This window comes from Arachis stenosperma, chromosome 10 (assembly GCF_014773155.1).
Source record: "Arachis stenosperma cultivar V10309 chromosome 10, arast.V10309.gnm1.PFL2, whole genome shotgun sequence".
Lineage (NCBI taxonomy): Eukaryota > Viridiplantae > Streptophyta > Magnoliopsida > Fabales > Fabaceae > Arachis > Arachis stenosperma.
Genome location: NC_080386.1, coordinates 104,997,218 through 105,014,972, shown reverse-complemented (window position 1 = coordinate 105,014,972; position 17,755 = coordinate 104,997,218). Strand labels below are relative to the sequence as shown.

The window sequence follows — 17,755 nt, the reverse complement described above, 5'->3', positions numbered from 1 at the left end:
GGATAATTTCGACAAATTTTATCCCACGAAAATATAGACAGATTTTGCGAAGGAATTTTTCTCGGAAATAAAAAATGAATTACCATGAATTACAAACAGAAAAGAGAATCTGTCGATAATTCTATCGGAAATTTTTTTCGTGAAAAATGGTTACCGACGAAAAATCTGTCTGTATTTAAATGAAAAAATGCTATATTTTATTACATTATTATAGAAAGAAAATATGTTTGTAAATTAAAATTTTTCATCGAAAACATTAAAATAAGGTTTTGTTATACACGTTCTCTCCCTCATTTCAGAACATTCCAAATCGGCGCCTCCTCACCCATCCCCTCCAAATCCTTCATCGGCGGCGCCTCTCACCCGAAGCTCTATCACACCCCTTCCCTAATCTCTTCGTCGCACTGGAACAGAAATGGCAAGTAACCTAATCTCTCCGTGGATATTTCATTGATGTTCTAGGTCTCACATTGTTACTGTTTCTGTTTTTATGTCACATGAATCTAATATTGTTCTTCTTATCGTTCTCCGATATGCATGTCAGATGAAAGCATTAAAAGAATGGAATGATTATTCTTTGAGTACGTTCTTCTTATCTTTCTTTGATGAGGATGTATGGAAAATTCTTGGAGAAATGAGTAGAAGCAAATCTAAATTCTTTAGAATTTTTATTTTAATTTGGTTACGTAACATCTTGTCTAGATTGCAGAACTTAGAATTGATTATAGAAGTGAAATTCTTTGGCTTTACATTAAATGAAATAGTGCACTTGGTGCATTTGCTTATATTAAAGGAGAGTCAATTTCATCTAAAAAATGCTGCTCTATTAATGCTTAGTGTGTGAATGCTTATTTATTCAATCAAGGGAGGCATAATATGATATGATATGTATTATTTTGTTGCAGAGGTTTATTTGTGAAGTTTATACTGAATTAAAATGTATTTAGTATGCGAACCCTTATTGTTAGAGATTTTGCTGCCATAATTTGTCTTCTCACTATTATTATTTCTTGCATCATCTTTAGCCTTTTCCTGAAACTAGTGACTTGTTATTAGTATATATTATATAAGATTTCTATTAAGCAATGTAATAGTTGTAATTAACAAAGTGAATGTTAAGATGCTTACTTCATGTGACTCAGAAAGTGGTGCTAGTGAGTGAAGTCTTTGATCTAAGGCCTTGCTATCAAATTGTATAGAGAATTCTTTTGCTAAATCACTCAATAACTGAATTTTCATTTCCTTTGAAGGAGGATCTTGCCTCAACTTTTTAACAAACTGATCAAATTAAATGTTCAAGTGAGTGGTAAAAACTAATTAAGACATTCTTAGTGGTTGTGAACAATAATTAATCAAAACTGGGATTTGAATGAATTATTTGCCAGGAGAAATTTTTTAAAGTAGCTGGTTTGCCAATAGTAAAAAACAGCATGGGAGGTTACAACAGCTGCATGTTTGTTTATGGCCAAGTGAGTCTTTAGTTTGTTCTATTCCAGTTAGTTGCAAGGTTATATGTCTTAGTATCTTATTTAATTCAAGATAAATATAGAGATGGAATAAAAATATTAAAATACTCTTAGTTATTAAAAAAATATTTTTAAAATTTCAGTTTCTATGTTCAAAAAATTTATTTTCTTTTGTTCCTATTTTTTAAAGATATCAAAGGAACCGAAATTTTGTATTACAAAACTTAAATTTTAGGTATCCTTAATCAATAAAGATAATACTAAATCTCAATTTTCTAATTTTAATTTTAATATCTGAAAATAAACACTACCTAAAAGATCATAGAATTGAAATAGAAGACAACTCAGGACATCGACATAGGTGGTAAAAGAATTCTACGTATATTTTCAATTCAATTTTATTGAAAAGTTCTATATTATAGTATATACATACTTTCATCATAATGATTTTCAGTCAATCAAAATTAAATTTGATTAATGATCATTATTACCTTAAAATCAAACCATCTCAAAGATATTTTTTCATTTCTAGACAACTAATTTTGTACATTTAATTATATTCTGTGTCAACTTCTCCTTCATTACTATTTTTGAATTTTAATGTGGCCTCCAGTTGAATACCTGAACTATTAGGCTACCTTTGGATTATTAATGATAAATAAGATATTAGAGTGGAATAGATTTTAAGGAAGTAGAATGGAGCCCAAACATAAATATAAAATAGAATATAGGGGAAACTAGAAGACATAGTGTCAACTGCGGGATGACACCAAGAATTTTTGAGAACTTATTTTCAAGGATCCAAAAGGTAATATTTATTGAAGGTTTAGATGTCATAGGCTAAACTTATGCTTCATCTGTAGGTTGGACGAATATCATGTGATGAATATTGTTTCTATGTTATGGCTATAGGGTTCTATTTGAAAGATAAATATTCTTGCTGAGATAGTCATCTTTTAAAAAATCTTCTTTTACATGTATATTTTTTTATCACCTTTTATTGAATTCTGTTATTTTTTTATCAAACAATTATGCAATAATCATTAAATCATCCACTTATTGTTGATCTTGTCAGTTCTATATTTGAACTTTTGATATTTTATTTGGATTGATTAAGGACATCCATATTTTTGAATGACTAATAAACAATATATTGATATAATTCTTATGTTGCAGTATGACCATTCATACATTTATGGTAGCAAGGATCTAATTTTAGTCTGTATTTCTCTAATGAACCAGGAAAAAAAGGTTTGGAGAGATGAAAAATTAAAATTTACGTGCAAAAATTCTTTCTTGGAGATTTACAATGAACAGATTCTTGATCTTTTGGACTCATCATCTAACAATCTACAAGTATTGCTAACCATTCATAAAGAAATAGCATCTCCTTAATTTTTAAATCGTCTCTTTTATTTTCAAAATACCTTTTCTCTTTTTGTTCTGTTCCCAAAGTATCTTTTTTGTAGCAAAGTCGATTTTCATATCATTGGAGGTTCCTCTGAGCCTAAGAAGATAATAAATACAAAAAAAATTGCATGGATATGACCTACTATTTCAGTGTTTCTCTGAATATTTTTGAAAGAGTTTTAATACATCTATTGAATCTTATTCATCTAAAACTACGTGGCAGATAAGAGAAGACATTAAAAAAGGAGTTTATATGGAAAACATCAAGGAAGTTGAACTCACTAATCCTCGAGATGCCATCAGCAACTTATTCATGTTTGTGTTAATCTGGAACATTATTAACATTAGCAGTATTGATTTTTACTTGGTATTTTCAGAAACATTTAGTGTTTCGTAGTAAGTACCTACTATGCTATTCCAAAATCTTCACAATTCTTTCTAGATTTGTTCAATGATTTTTGCACATGGAATCCTATTCGTTAATAGCCATGAATGAAAATAACGATAATCTGATATTATTTAGGGCACTGCAAATAGAAAGGTGGCTGCTACAAATATGAATTATGTTAGCAGTCATTCTCACAGTGTATTTACTTGCAACATTGAGTGTTAGGTGACTAATATTGATGCTTTACATTTTTTCTTATTAGATATTTATGTAAAACAGAAAAAAAGAAACTTATTTATTTATGTTCTTTAACAATATTCTAAAAGCTTAATTAACATGTCCGTAGTGGGAATCTCAAGGAGTGACTCTCTTTCGATTTACTAGACTTAACCTTGTTGATTTGGCTGGATCAAAGAGGTAAACGGATCGCAAGATTCTATATACCTGTTTGTGTATATGTTCTAGATTAGCAAAGTCAAAGTTCATTTACTTTGTTTAATACCCATATGGCTAACATTATGTTTCTATTTTGATGACAAAAGGTAGAAAAGTTCTGGTGCTAAAGGGGAGCGCCTCAAGGAAGCTACTAATATCAATAAGTCTCTTTCAACCTTGGGGTTGGTTATCCTTAATGACAAGCTTAAATTACATTCTATTACATACATGTGTTTCTATCGTTGTGTTAGTGTTACCCTCAAAAAATTAATTGGGTGACAACCTGCAGGCTTGTGATTATGAACTTAGTAACTATATCGAATGGGAAGTCGCTACATGTTCTGTACCGTGATTCACAGCTTACTTTTTTACTTCAAGTCAGTGGTGGATCTTTCTAGCTTTACATTACTTTGGTGGTGGATCATAGTTCCAAATTAGATTCACGTGTGTGTATATTAGAGGCAAAGCATATATATTACAAAAATAAAAAGCAAATAGTTCTTGTACAACTAGCTTTGATTTGAAGTCCAGAAAGTAACTCTGTGATTGAACAATAATAGATTCTCTATGGTAAAGCTTCTATATTCCCGAATATATAGTGTGGTAAGCATATAACTTTTAAGCCTTGCTAACTCTATGTGTTCAAGTAGTTAATTGCATTGTTTCAAGACACAACTAACTTTGATTTTCTTTTTCCAGCAATGGCTTGATGAGAAAAAAAAGTTCCAGGACACAAAATTGGGAGATCAATGTACATATGGATAGGTAAAACTTGTCAAATTTAGAGAAATGTGAATTGTGAATATATTAGTGACTAAATTTGTTGATTTCATTACAAATTAAAGATACAATATATATGCAGAAGGTGTTACGTGGTCCGTGAGTGAGAAATACATAATAGCATGTGACTCAATGACAATATTCATAGAGCCTCAATACTTTGACTTCTTCACAAGAAACATAGTACCTTTGCAGCATTACTGGCCTATCAACACCACCAACATGTGTGAGGACATCAAATTGAAAAATGTGTATGATTACATATTGCATCTACTAAAATAATATGGTAAACTCCAAAAATTCAAACCCAGAATACCTGAAGGAGCGAAAGAGATGTGCTCTGAGAGGAAGGGATGTCGCTTGCACAACGGTCCAAGAAAGAGATACATGGATGAATCCATTGTTAAGTCACCAAGTTCCACACTTCCATGTATGAAATATTGCTTGTGTTAGATGGAATGTTGTATGAATCCATTGAAAACATTGATATGGTTAAACATTGAAAACATCAGTACACTTTGTTTATGTTTTGAATTATATTGACTTGCTTGTTTATAGTACTTTTCTTTTAGTTTGATAATACGATGAATTTGTTTATTTTTGAAATATTATAAATATTCGAATAAAAATTAGACAAAAATTTGTATTTATTAAATTTATATTTATTTTGTATGAAAAAATATAAAAAAATTCTATTTTATGTTACCGACGGATTTACAGACGAATTTTCTGTCTGTATTCAGAGTTGGTATGGTTTTCCAAGGCTCCAATTACTGACAGAAAAAATCTGTTGCTAATTACCGACGAAAAATCTGTAACAGCCCAGACCACCCGCTAGCACGATATTGTTCGCTTTGCCACACAAGGCCTCACAGTTTCGCCTTTGACGATAGAGATGATAGCCAAAGCCCCCTACACTCACTCGTCAAAACGCGTCATGCTAGGAAAAGGTATCCACACCCTTATAAGGCATGCTTCGTTCCCCTCCCCAACCGATGTGGGACCTTACAATCCACCCCCTAAGGGAGCTCAACGCCCTCGCTGGCACATCGATCTGGGCTCTGGCTCTGATACCATCTGTAACAGCCTAGACCACCCGCTAACACGATATTATCCGCTTTGGCACACAAGGCCTCACGGTTTTGCCTTTGATGATAGGGATGATAGCCAAAGCCTCCCACATTCACTCATCAAAATGTGTCATGCTAGGGAGATGTATCCACACCCTTATAAGGCATGCTTCGTTCCCCTCCCCAACCGATGTAGGACCTTACAAAATCCGTCGAAAAATTTGACGTTATAGGAAAATGGAAGGGAGAATTTACCGAAGAAAAATCTGTCGGTAACTGGTAAAAATTTGTTAGTAAATTACCGATGGAAAAAAAATATGTCGATAAATAATTTCTGACGAAGCTTTTACAGAGGGATGAAATCCGTCAGTTACCAAAAATTCGTCTGTAATAAAGACCAAATCTGTCTGTAAATCTTTCTGTATTAAGCAATTTTCTATAGATATATTACATATTATTTTTAGAAAATAATATAGTAAATATTAAAATAGGCATGAAATAACGTTGAATTAAACATTTTATCCACTAAAAAGAAGGTTGAAAAAACAAAGAGACAACATATAATATAGGTAGGTGAATTTACATATGAGCAATATCCAATAATACTCATATTTAGTAGCTCTTAAATATTAAAAAATTAATGTAATATCTATTTGCAATTTAATTGTTATTAGATCTAACTAAAATCTTTGGCTCATGCTATTTTTTGCAATAGTCATTCTTGATAATAATAAAAAAAAGTTAAGACAAGAAAAAGTAGGAGAAGATGTAATAGAATAGGAAAGAAAAATTTAGAACATTTTCAATATTTGATTTTAGTTCAATTTTATTTTGGATTCTATAAAATGTTACATAGTCTTTGTGGGATCTTATATAATAAAAAATGATTTGAAATTCAATATAAAGTTTATCACTCTAATGTTTGGTCTCAACTCAATTTAAATTTTATATTATTTTTAGTTACTTCATTTACACAACTAGAAAATGGATTAATACAGACAGATTTACAGACGGATTTAGTCTTTATTACAGACGGATTTTTGGTTACCGACGAAATTACCGACGAATTTTGTCCCTCTGTAAAAGCCCCGTCGGAAATTATTTACCGACGGATTTTTTTTCCGTCGGAAAATTACAGACAGATTTTTAGCAATTACCGACAGATTTTCCCTCTATAAATTTTCTATCCATTTCCCAAAGGCGACGAACTTTCCGACGGATTTTCCGTCTGTAATTACAGACAGATTTTTCGACGGATTTTCCGTCTGTAATTACAGACGGATTTTCAGACGGATTTTCTGTCTGTAATTACAGACGAATTTTCCGACAAATTTTTTCGTCTGTAATTACAGACAGATTTTCCGACAGATTTTCCGTCTGTAATTTGAACTTTGGAAAATCATCTCACGTTCTGATTACAGACAGAAAATCTGTCTGTAAATCTGTCAGTAAAATAAAATAAATTTTTTTTTAGATTTTTCCATTGCAAAATGAATACTTTAGATTTGTTTTCTAAATTTACTCCATCAAACACTGTAAATTGAAAAAAGAAGGCCAAAAATCACATAAATAAACATAATATTCGTTACATGATACCTATAAAATTGGATGTTATTTTTCAACATCATTGGCCAATATCTCATTGTCTTAATAAAAAGATACCCAAAAAAATAAGATAACCATTCCAATGTTACATGAATGTCACAAATTACACTTAGCACTTAAAGATAGGATAATCTAAAATATTAATAGATAACTAAGTTACATTGGCAGCATCAAGCTCCATATTGAAAGTTAATTTTGATATCTTCTGACTGAAATAAAATTAAAACCCAAATTAGAATTGGAGTGAATTGGAATGCTTGAAATAAAAATAACCATTGCTAGGCATATGCTTACTACAACTTTCAGTAAGATGCTGAATCTGTGTATAGAAGAACCTGGTGTGAATAGAAATGAATGAAATAATATCTCCTCACATAACAACACATATACAAAATTGAAAACTTACTATTCCACAATACATCTTAGAAATCATTTGAAATATCACCTACACAATCTAATATTTTTCAAAACTACACATGAAAAAGCATAGAGTACAATATCTACATTCAAATTGATACATTTGGAGGACACAGAACATGTTCAAACTAAAACAAGAATTTAATTTCTATACAGTAGCAGCATGAAGATGTTTTAAACCGATATAAGATAACGTGTTGCCAAATCAATGAAAGTAAATACTTTTCACACTCATTTCTTGAATACTCGTCCAAAAACAAGAATTTGATTGGATTACACTGCTAATATATCAGAATTGAACTAGTTTATAGCATAGTAACGACACAAAATGCAGAAAGCTCATGAAAATCATAGTAAAAGAAAAGAAACCTCACCAAAGCTCTTCGAGCTATAACTTCAGCATGGGAATCATGAACAACATCACCACAGGAACGTAAACGAGAGCGTCCAATACACTTTGTTCCTGTCCCCAATGCAACAACTTCCAAATCTGCAAATACTTAAACAATGAACAATAAGTGAACTCTTTCAGCTGAAATTTGAATTCTAGGTATAAATGTTCCAAAGAGAATATGAAGTGATAACTTGCCTGCTCATGCAAAGCTTCTTTCAACTGAGATACAAGTGTCGCTCTACTTGCTTCAATTAATTTAAGACTTTCAATACACTGTTTCAAAATATTTTGTTGCTGCTCTAGTTCCTTAGACAAAGTTTCTCGGTTGGGATCCTTTGCTGAAAAGAGAAAACAACATAAGAACCCTGGATTTTAAAACTCAGTTGTTATGTCTGTTCTGTAGATAGCTTACCAACAGTACCATGCAGTGTCAACATCTTTTTCCATCTTTCTCACACGAGGAACAGCAGACTTGCATTTACTCATTTCTGCGTCTTCATCAGGTGGTTCATTGAGCACCATATCAAATGCTGAGACTATTTTTTCTGCTGTACCTCCAACGGACAATTTTTGAATTCCATAAAATTACGTCAGTTGCAACTTAGTTTGAAGGAAGCAACAATGTAGAAAGCATAAAATGCTATAGTATAAATTTGGGGAAGGGGAGCCACAAAGGTACTCAGCCTCTGCTTCAGGATCCTCTTCTTCCTCTGGATTTGTACGGATTCGTAACCTTCTCCTGAAGAAATGCATGAGAATCAAAACAATGAATACTAAAAAAAAAGAATGAAAACCTAAAGTCATAATCGTGAATCTGACTGCAGGAAAACAAAAAGAAGAGAAACCTACAGGCTTCTTCGAAGCTGGAACTGGCGCTTCTCCACCTCGTTTAGGAGCCTAAGAAACAGAACATGACAAAGTACTTCTCGACCGTGTCTCCGAGGGATAGTTGAACGAGCTACTCATGAATGCTGCCGGGTTGGATGAGCCAATAACCAACATAACAGATTAGGTCCTAATGGATGAATCACGCATACATTACTTGCTCACATTGAATGATGACAACAAAAACCAAAAACCGCATAACAGCAATTATTATTACCCAATATACTACAAATTAATTAACTAGTACACTGTTAGTACTTACCATATACACATGACTAATAATTCATACTTATTATTAAAAAAACAGAAAGAGGAAAATGGAACAAGAAGACTTTCATCTGATTCTGTTTGAAAAGACTGATACATATATAGCCTAATCACACATACACCTTATTGACAACTTTTGATGTTTGAAAAGAAGAGACTTTCTAAGCTAATCCTACGGCACAGCCAAGGGGTAGGCAAACAATAATTGGCGGCACTAATATTAATTAAAAAATGTGCCTCCAATAGTAATAATTAGATATATTTTAAGCAAATCGAAAAAAAAAGTAGATATAGTTTAAATTTGATAGTGAGTAGTGACAAATATGTTTTGCATAAGATAATTATCTCTCGCTGGGGTTGGTGGAAGAGGTATTGTAACTAACACCCAGGTATTGTAAAAAAATTAATTAAGAAACTTAAATTTCAGCTACATTATTATCAATCTGTAAATTAAAAACAGATTTGGTAAATTAAAAAGTTTCCACACGCTTTGCCAAACTGGGATTTTGATTCATGTAAAATATTTAATTTGGTAATAGATTTATCTTCTACAATAAATCAATAATACGCGTAGTAGTTGACCTTAAAATGAAAATTTATTAATGTGTCTTAAGCCGCTTAATATATTAATAATATTTCTGATTGCACTCTCAACTTTTTTATTCACTCAATTATATTATTAGACCAATAAAGCATTGATAATAAGATTAATAGCGTGTCATATACTTTATAAGCTTAATATAATACATAACTTGAGTACAATTTAAACATTTATTAGACAATAATCTTTTCACCAAATGAGATTTAAACTTCCCTACCTAACATTTTAACAAAACAAATAGCTTAAACTCTTCAAACAGATTAGTAATACATTGCAAAAGTTTCACATCAATTATATGAAATCTGGTTTAGAAGAGTATTTGATAAAGTTTTTATATATACTAGTTGACATTAATTTGATCTTTAAAAAAATGGCATCAAGTTGGTAATTTATTTCACAGTAAGTTACTTCATCCGACAATTATCCCTGCATTCTGTAAAAGTAGTAGCATCATTTGAAACCTTCAATCAGACTAAAGTTGATGAAATTATTTAAAAAGAATAAACGTCTTTAATTAATGTGAGTAGTGGAAAGATCACTTGAAAGTTGAAATTAATATATGAGAATATGTAATAGTATTAATATGACAATGATTGTAAATTTCAGCTACATTGTAATTAAAAACACAAACTCACACTCTTATTAGGACTTTAGAATAATTTGATTTAGACAGCTTGATTTAGCCCACCCTTCTCAACTTGAACAAAGATTGTGTTGTTGTGTAGCCCAATATTGAGGGTCAGAATAGACTTTGAAAAAGTGTTGTTAAGACAAATAAAAATATCAAAGAATGAAGAAAGTGGTAAACTAAGCAAGCAAATCCACCATTTGTCACCCTGCTTTTCAAAAATTTAAAAATTAATAGATTTAATTTGAATATAAATACTTTTATATACTTAACTAATTATATATTTGACTCTCTTAAAACTTTGTTTCAAGACCCAGGACTGCTCATAAGCCTATGCCATTACAACACCACATCCGTAAATGCATTGGATTGGTAGTGAGTGTTGGGGTGCTTCTCTTTCACTGCTTAGCTTAATAACATAACACATTGTTTTTGGATCACATTGTTTATAAACATGTCCTCCTTAGCAATTAAATAATAATAAGAAGGGACTGGGGTTAGTTACGTTGTTATTCTATGCACCACATACACATTGGGTTTTGATGAACAAGTAAATTAATATGAAATCTGCACCACATATTGATGCCTTTTTTTGTTTATAATCCAAATGAGTAAGGAACAGAAAGAGAAGAACTAAAGTTGTACCTTCTAACTGCTTGAAGTCATTCTTCAAAGTCAAGATCGAAAGTATCGTTGCGAGACTTGCCGTCGAGCTGTGGTGCGGGTGCCTCTGCAGAGAAAAAAAATGAACAAGTATATTTTGAACAAGTATATGTGCAATCTTCCTAAGCATGGCATATATGACACAGAATTAGTATATTTAGGTATCAGTTTTCTACTTACATACCAGAGATTGCACAGAATTAGTTTATCAAAATCATTGACTGTGATTTGAGAAATAAAAGAACAAAAACATAGACTCACATTTACATCAAATCAGAACCACATTGGTCCCCTGCATTGCAATATATCTGGCTGCTAAGGAGATTATGCTTTTGAAACTTAAAAATCACAACATACAATATATTGCACCAGTATACATTGAAAATTAAAGGGCATGAGGTTATCAGTTCACAAGCACATTACAAAGTCATCTCTCAATCTTCCTTCGTTTCTCATCAGGCTCAGGAGTAAATGCAAAAAAATAAGATTAAATCTTCATGTGTAACAATTCAAAGCATAGCAGGAATTAAGCAAACTATGTTACAACACTTTATTCAGTTTTTTTAATCTATTTTTCCACTAATCATAAATGTTACAACACTAAATGAACCTTAACATTGAGCAAAATCCCTCAAAAAAAATGTTGAACATAACAATAACAACACAATAAGAAAACTCATCAGAAGAAACACCAAGAACAAAAACAAAAAATAAAAACTAAGAAATAGGAAAAAAATCTCAAATCTTACCTCAGAAATAAAGGGAAAATGGCGTATGGAGGAGGTGTGGAAGGAAGGGCACAATGTGATTGTCGACGACAGCAAGGAACTCAATGATGGAGGAACATGCCACACCTCGGTTCGTGGCTCTTCAGATCTACTTCCAATGGAGGAGTGAAGGAACAGTCATGACTCGTGAATGAAAGCGAGGAGGAAGGGCAGTGGCAGAAACACAACGGCGACACCGAGAGAGAAGGAGAGCGCTCGAACAGAGGAGAAGGCTGTGGGGTTGCGAGGCTGTGGGGTTGCAGAGAGCTGCGATGGCTGATGCGGGGGCTGCGTGGCTGCAGCGGCGGCGGCAGAGACTGCGGTGGCTGCAGCGGCGAAGAGTTTAAGGGATGAGGGCGAATGGTTATGCAGAGTGTGAATGGAGTGTGAATGGTGTTCCAAGAGTTTAAGGGATTAGGGTTCTCAATGTTTCCGACGGAAAATTTAAATTATAGACGGATTTTCCGTCTGTAATAATTTAGTAAAAACGCAGCGTTTTGTCTATTTAATTATAGAGGGATTTTCCGTCTGTAACCATTTTTCACTGAAAAAAATTAATTTTTCCGACGGATTTATCGACGGATTTTTTTTTTCCGTCTGTAATTTATGCTAATCCATTTTTTTTGTTTTTCGACAAAAAATCCCTCTGAAATTCCCTCTGTATTTCAGTGGGATAAAATCCGTCGGAAATATCCGTCTGTAATAACTAGTTTTCTAGTAGTGTTAGTGGGTTATACAAGTGGCAATATTACTATACTAATGCAACAATGCCGGTCATGTAAAGAAAAATTATCCTATAAAAAATGACGATGATAATTTGGGTGATAATATTGGTGGTGGCACGTAGGCTAATTTTGGTACAGAAGAGGTCAATAAGATTCAAAATTTCATTATGCTTTACTTGAATTAAAATAAACTTGTAAATTTTATGTTGTAGTTATTCTTGATAGCAAGTTTGACTATATGCGAGCTTCTCAAAGACCCTACGACTTCTCAAGGGATATCAACAGTACCAAATACAAAAGTAGATGCATCTATACATCTAGGGTTTGAAATAGGTGATTCATGATTGAATAATAGTCATGAGACTCTCATCTCACCATATGAAAGTCATCAATGGTTATTACAGGTATGAATAATAACAATGAAAATAATTGTTCAAACTTAGTGATTAGTAATTTTTTAAATATTGCATATCACATTCTGATTTGCTGTAAATAATATGTTGTCTATCACTATTACCAACTTAACCAGTTAGAGGTAAATAAAAAGTAGGACAGAGAGATTGGCTATGAGTGTAATTTAAAGTAAAAAAATATTACAAATATGATGGTGTAAAATCTCACTTACACCAAATGATAATAGGAGATAATAGTTCAACAAATATATATATCACCACCATATCAAAATACAAGCTTACAAAATCACAGAATAAAGAAAAACAATATATTAAAATGGGTTCCAGTCATTGAGAAGCCAGTTTATTTGTAATTTATAAGGTAAAACAAAACCTGGCACAAAGGCTGGAATACCAAGATAGCCATGACTTATTGGCCACATAAATCTAATAGTAACCACATGCTAATTCAGTTATAGTAGGTGGGATAGTTATGTAGTTCTGCAGGTTGCTGGCCACAAAACATTATGCATTTAATTTAGAAAAAAATTTATAATTAAATTTTTATTAGTTGTTATCTAAAAAAAACATAAAACCTTAACTTCAGAGACTGGTAGTCCACGCTTTCTTCCTTTGCACTTCGATGTCCTCTTCTTCGTTACCGGTTCGTCACCCAAACACATTGAAGGGTTAGCGTCAAGTAAGTGTTTCAAAGTGTCTGACAGTGGTGTAATAGCTGGAGCAGTATTCGAAAACTTTACACCGTGACTCTTACTTTTTTTATGAGGAACCACCGTTTTCACAAACTCTGGCAAAACTGTTGTTATTCCATGCACAATAGTTTCGCGTATCATCATCAACAGTGCCTCAGCAACACCCTTTCCAAGCTTCAATATTTCATAAAATAAGACATGTATTACTAAGTAATAAGGTAATAACACAGCAAATCTAAATATCACAGAATATAACTAAACACGTGTTTAAAAAGTATACTAGGAAAGTAAGGCATATTCAACTATAATAGCCAAAAAATAAGTTACCTTCTCATCCAAAGCAGAGAAGTACATGTTTGATTCTCCCTTAGAAGTTATAGAGGCATCCGGTGTGTGCTAGTCAAACCAAATAAATTTCACTATTAATATTAGACTAAAGAAAGACAAAAAAATAAAAATAGATTACAAGAGACTCATGATCATATTTTTCATTTAACAAAAACAAGCATGATTACCTTACTCATCCTCTTTGCTCCTCTAGTTTGCGATCCCTGAAAAAAGAGTGCTTAGGTTTAAAACTTCACGTAAAACACTATTATTTATAGAGATAACTAACAAAAATAGTGGAAAAAAATTTTTTTTTATAAAAATATCATAATAAATAATAATGATATTCTAATTTCAAATATGATATTCAAATTTAAATTCAATCCAGTATTTTTTTTATAAAGATGTCCTATAAAATAATAAAGATAATCCAATTTAGATCTCATATTCAAATTAAAGATCTAATATTTAAATTCTAATTTACCCATTTGTTGCGAGAGTGGTCTGCTTCCATGAATCTCCACCGTTGCTAGGAAGCTGTCTTCATAACCATCTTGGTCCCCATATACGAACTATTCTTCATCCCATTCGCATGCAAAATCACAAACCACCACTTAAGAATGACACAACTACAGAAAGTTGGCGTACGCCTTGTTGTTTCTACAATCTCAATGGCAGTGACTGCAATTGTTGAGGTGAAAAGAAGGGACAGAGAGAGAAAAAATCCTTCTAACCCCATAAGCCTATTTTGGCTTTCATTTCAGTACGCTATATTTGGTGTTGCGGACATGTTCACACTTGTGAGATTATTGGAATTCTTCTACAGAGAAGTATTTTCAGAGATGAAGTCGTTGTCAACATCGTTCACGTGGCTATCCATGTCTCTTGGATGCTTTCTGAGCATGGTGTTTGTGAATATCATAAATAGTGTTACCAAAAAAGTGAGTCCTAGTAAAGAAGGCTGATTTAAAAGATAGTTAAAAATGATAACGCGACCAGAAAGAGAATAGAAGACTGTCACGATGTGGGGAGGCGTTGGGAATATTAGACCTGAAAAAGAGAGAACGACAGCTGTGATGGTCAAGTAGATTGGGGATTGAAAGATCTGGAAAGTGGGTGGAGGGAGAATGAAAAGAGAAGAATGAGGAATGCAGAAATGAAAAAGAGTATTAGGGACTAAAATTTCTGATAATTGAACATAGTAACTAATATATTTTTTATTTATATATTTATTTTAAAATTAAATTAAGATAACTCTATTATAATTTATAATTTATAATTAAATACTAATGAATAAATATAATGATAGTAGAATGAAAATAGTAGAAAATTTAAAACTTATAATTTTAAATAAATTAAATAGTCTTATCTTATTTATCAACTATACTATCAATTAATATATTAATACTAAATAATTTTTATTATATTAAATTGTGTGATATTTAGATATCTAAACAAATTAATTATTGGATATGATATTCTTTTGATTTTCTTTCTAATTTTATAACTTTAATATGGGTATAAGATAGATAAACTCATATATTATTCGGAAAAAGATAATATTCTAATTTATTATTAATTATACTAATATAAATTATATTATAATTTGTATAAATAGTTTACTCTTAATTTATTAGGTGTGCGAATATGTGCATTTGTATATCAGATCTGTGGATACATGTTTGTGACTGATCCTTTTAGATAATCAAATATAGTCATTAATATATTTTTAATTATACATTTGTTTTAAAATCAAATAAAGATAACCATATTATAATTTAGAGTTAAATACTAATGAATAAATATAATGATAGTAGAATAAAGATGATAGTATTGACATATATAATTATAATAACATTTATAACTCATAATTATAAATAAAGTATTTTTTAATTCAAAATAATTTACACCCAAATTCTATATTTTTATTTATTATTTTTAGAGAATTATGAAAAAAACTCAATTCAATTGTGATATACTAATTTTTTTTGTTATTGTAAAATCCTATAATCAAATTAACTTAAAAATATGTATAAATTCTTCCAAAAAAAGTAACAAAATTAACTTAAAAATATATATAAATAATTATAATAACGAAGAAATAATAATATTTATAATAATAATAATAATAATAATAATAATAATAATAATAATAATAATAATAATAATAATAATAATAATAATAATAATAATATATCATGTTCATATAAAGTGAGCTATAGTTTACATATGCATTTTCAAATTCCAAAAAATTAATTTTTATACTAAAGGTCTTTTTTTAATAATTAAATATCTCTAATAGTTTTTTTGAGTATTTTTTTTAAATTAAATCTTACAAAATTTTTGAATCCAATGATAGAAATGGATAGAAGTTCTAATTTCAGTTATATAGTAGAAAAATAAAAATCTTGAATAGTTATACTTTGAACATATATTAATGTCATTAAGGTATAATATAAAGGATGCTAACAAATAAAAATCATAATTATAGAAACCAAACACAAACTTATTACCTTTTTTTAAAAGAATATAATATTATAACTATTAATAAAATCTCATATTTTTTATTTTTATTTTTTATATATTTCAATCTTTTTTGTAAAAAAATAAATATATTTTTAAGTTATTTTTTATTTATTTCTATCTTTTAAGCCTATTTTTTCTTTAATTTTTTATCATATTCAAGAGACAAATATAGTTTTAGAGTATCGATAAAATGGTCTCTCTAGATTGGTATCTATTTTAAACTAACGAAAAATTACACATCCTACAACCACACCAATCCTTTTAGAGTGTGGATCTTATCCGATCTGGTAACAGTGCAGATCAAATAATATTTGCTGTTATTTTCGTAAGCACTTATGCTAGAGACAGCAAATTCTATATTTGATTTGCTTACAAAGAGAGAAAAAATAATGTAGTTGAGTATGCAGAGTTTATATCTTCTTGAAAGAACATTTATGTAATTGCTCTTAACAAGATAGATACTACATATGCTAGAACTTTTTGTTTTCTTCTTTTCTTACTTTGACTATGATTTATGTCATAAAAAAGATCTTAATTTTCTTTTAGTACCCTATTAAATTCAGATTAATATATATGTTTAAATGAAAGTTCAAAATTCACCACCATCATCACGAGTTTAACTTATCAAACTGTTAAGGAATTAATTTCAAGTTTGCTAACGCTCTTCCTTGACTCAGTTACAAATCTATAAGCGAATCAAATTCATAATTTCATTATAATAATTGAACAATAGTTTATGATAATTTTATTTTAATAATTGATTAAATTCACATTAATTGTTAGTATTTTATTTTAAACTTTCTCCTAAATAAATTTTACTTTTTATTGGTTGTTGTTACAAAATAATTATAATGAATATATTCTAATTAAGTGAATTAAGTTCTTAAACATCATTTTTAAATTGAATTTTGAAAATAGAGTAATATTTTAAATTTTATTTTTGCATCAAAATCTCATGATTAGTATATTTTAGATAGTTATACTAATATTTTATTTCCTAATATTTTAGATATGATATGATTTTATTTTGATATTCTTTATTATTGTATTAATCAATAATTTCTTTTTTAATCTTAAAAAAATATTATACTTACATTAAAATAAAAATTATCACTTATAGTTGGATATTGGTCATTTTTATAAAAAAAAGTTTTTTTATATATATCTTACATTGTATATATTTAAATATTAAAATTGATAATATCATTAGAAAAAATAAATGGAAATTTGACATTAAAACAAAAAATTTTCATTCTTAAAGATGATCATTCAAAAAAATAATAATAATAACCCAAT

General features: G+C 30.1%; 1 long non-coding RNA gene across 6 annotated transcripts; it reads left to right on the top strand.

Moving 5' to 3' along the window:
- Positions 1-444: 444 nt before the first annotated feature.
- LOC130956022 (uncharacterized) lies at positions 445-5,013 on the top strand. Of its 6 annotated transcripts, XR_009076969.1 has the most exons (7): positions 561-581; positions 1,386-1,469; positions 3,100-3,681; positions 3,807-3,881; positions 3,989-4,302; positions 4,399-4,464; positions 4,562-5,013. It is a non-coding gene; the product is annotated as an uncharacterized LOC130956022 (long non-coding RNA). The 6 variants fall into 6 exon arrangements; XR_009076968.1 differs by lacking the exons at positions 561-581; positions 1,386-1,469 and adding an exon at positions 445-462; XR_009076970.1 differs by lacking the exon at positions 1,386-1,469 and having other exon boundaries at positions 547-581.
- The last annotated feature ends 12,742 nt before the right edge of the window (positions 5,014-17,755 follow it).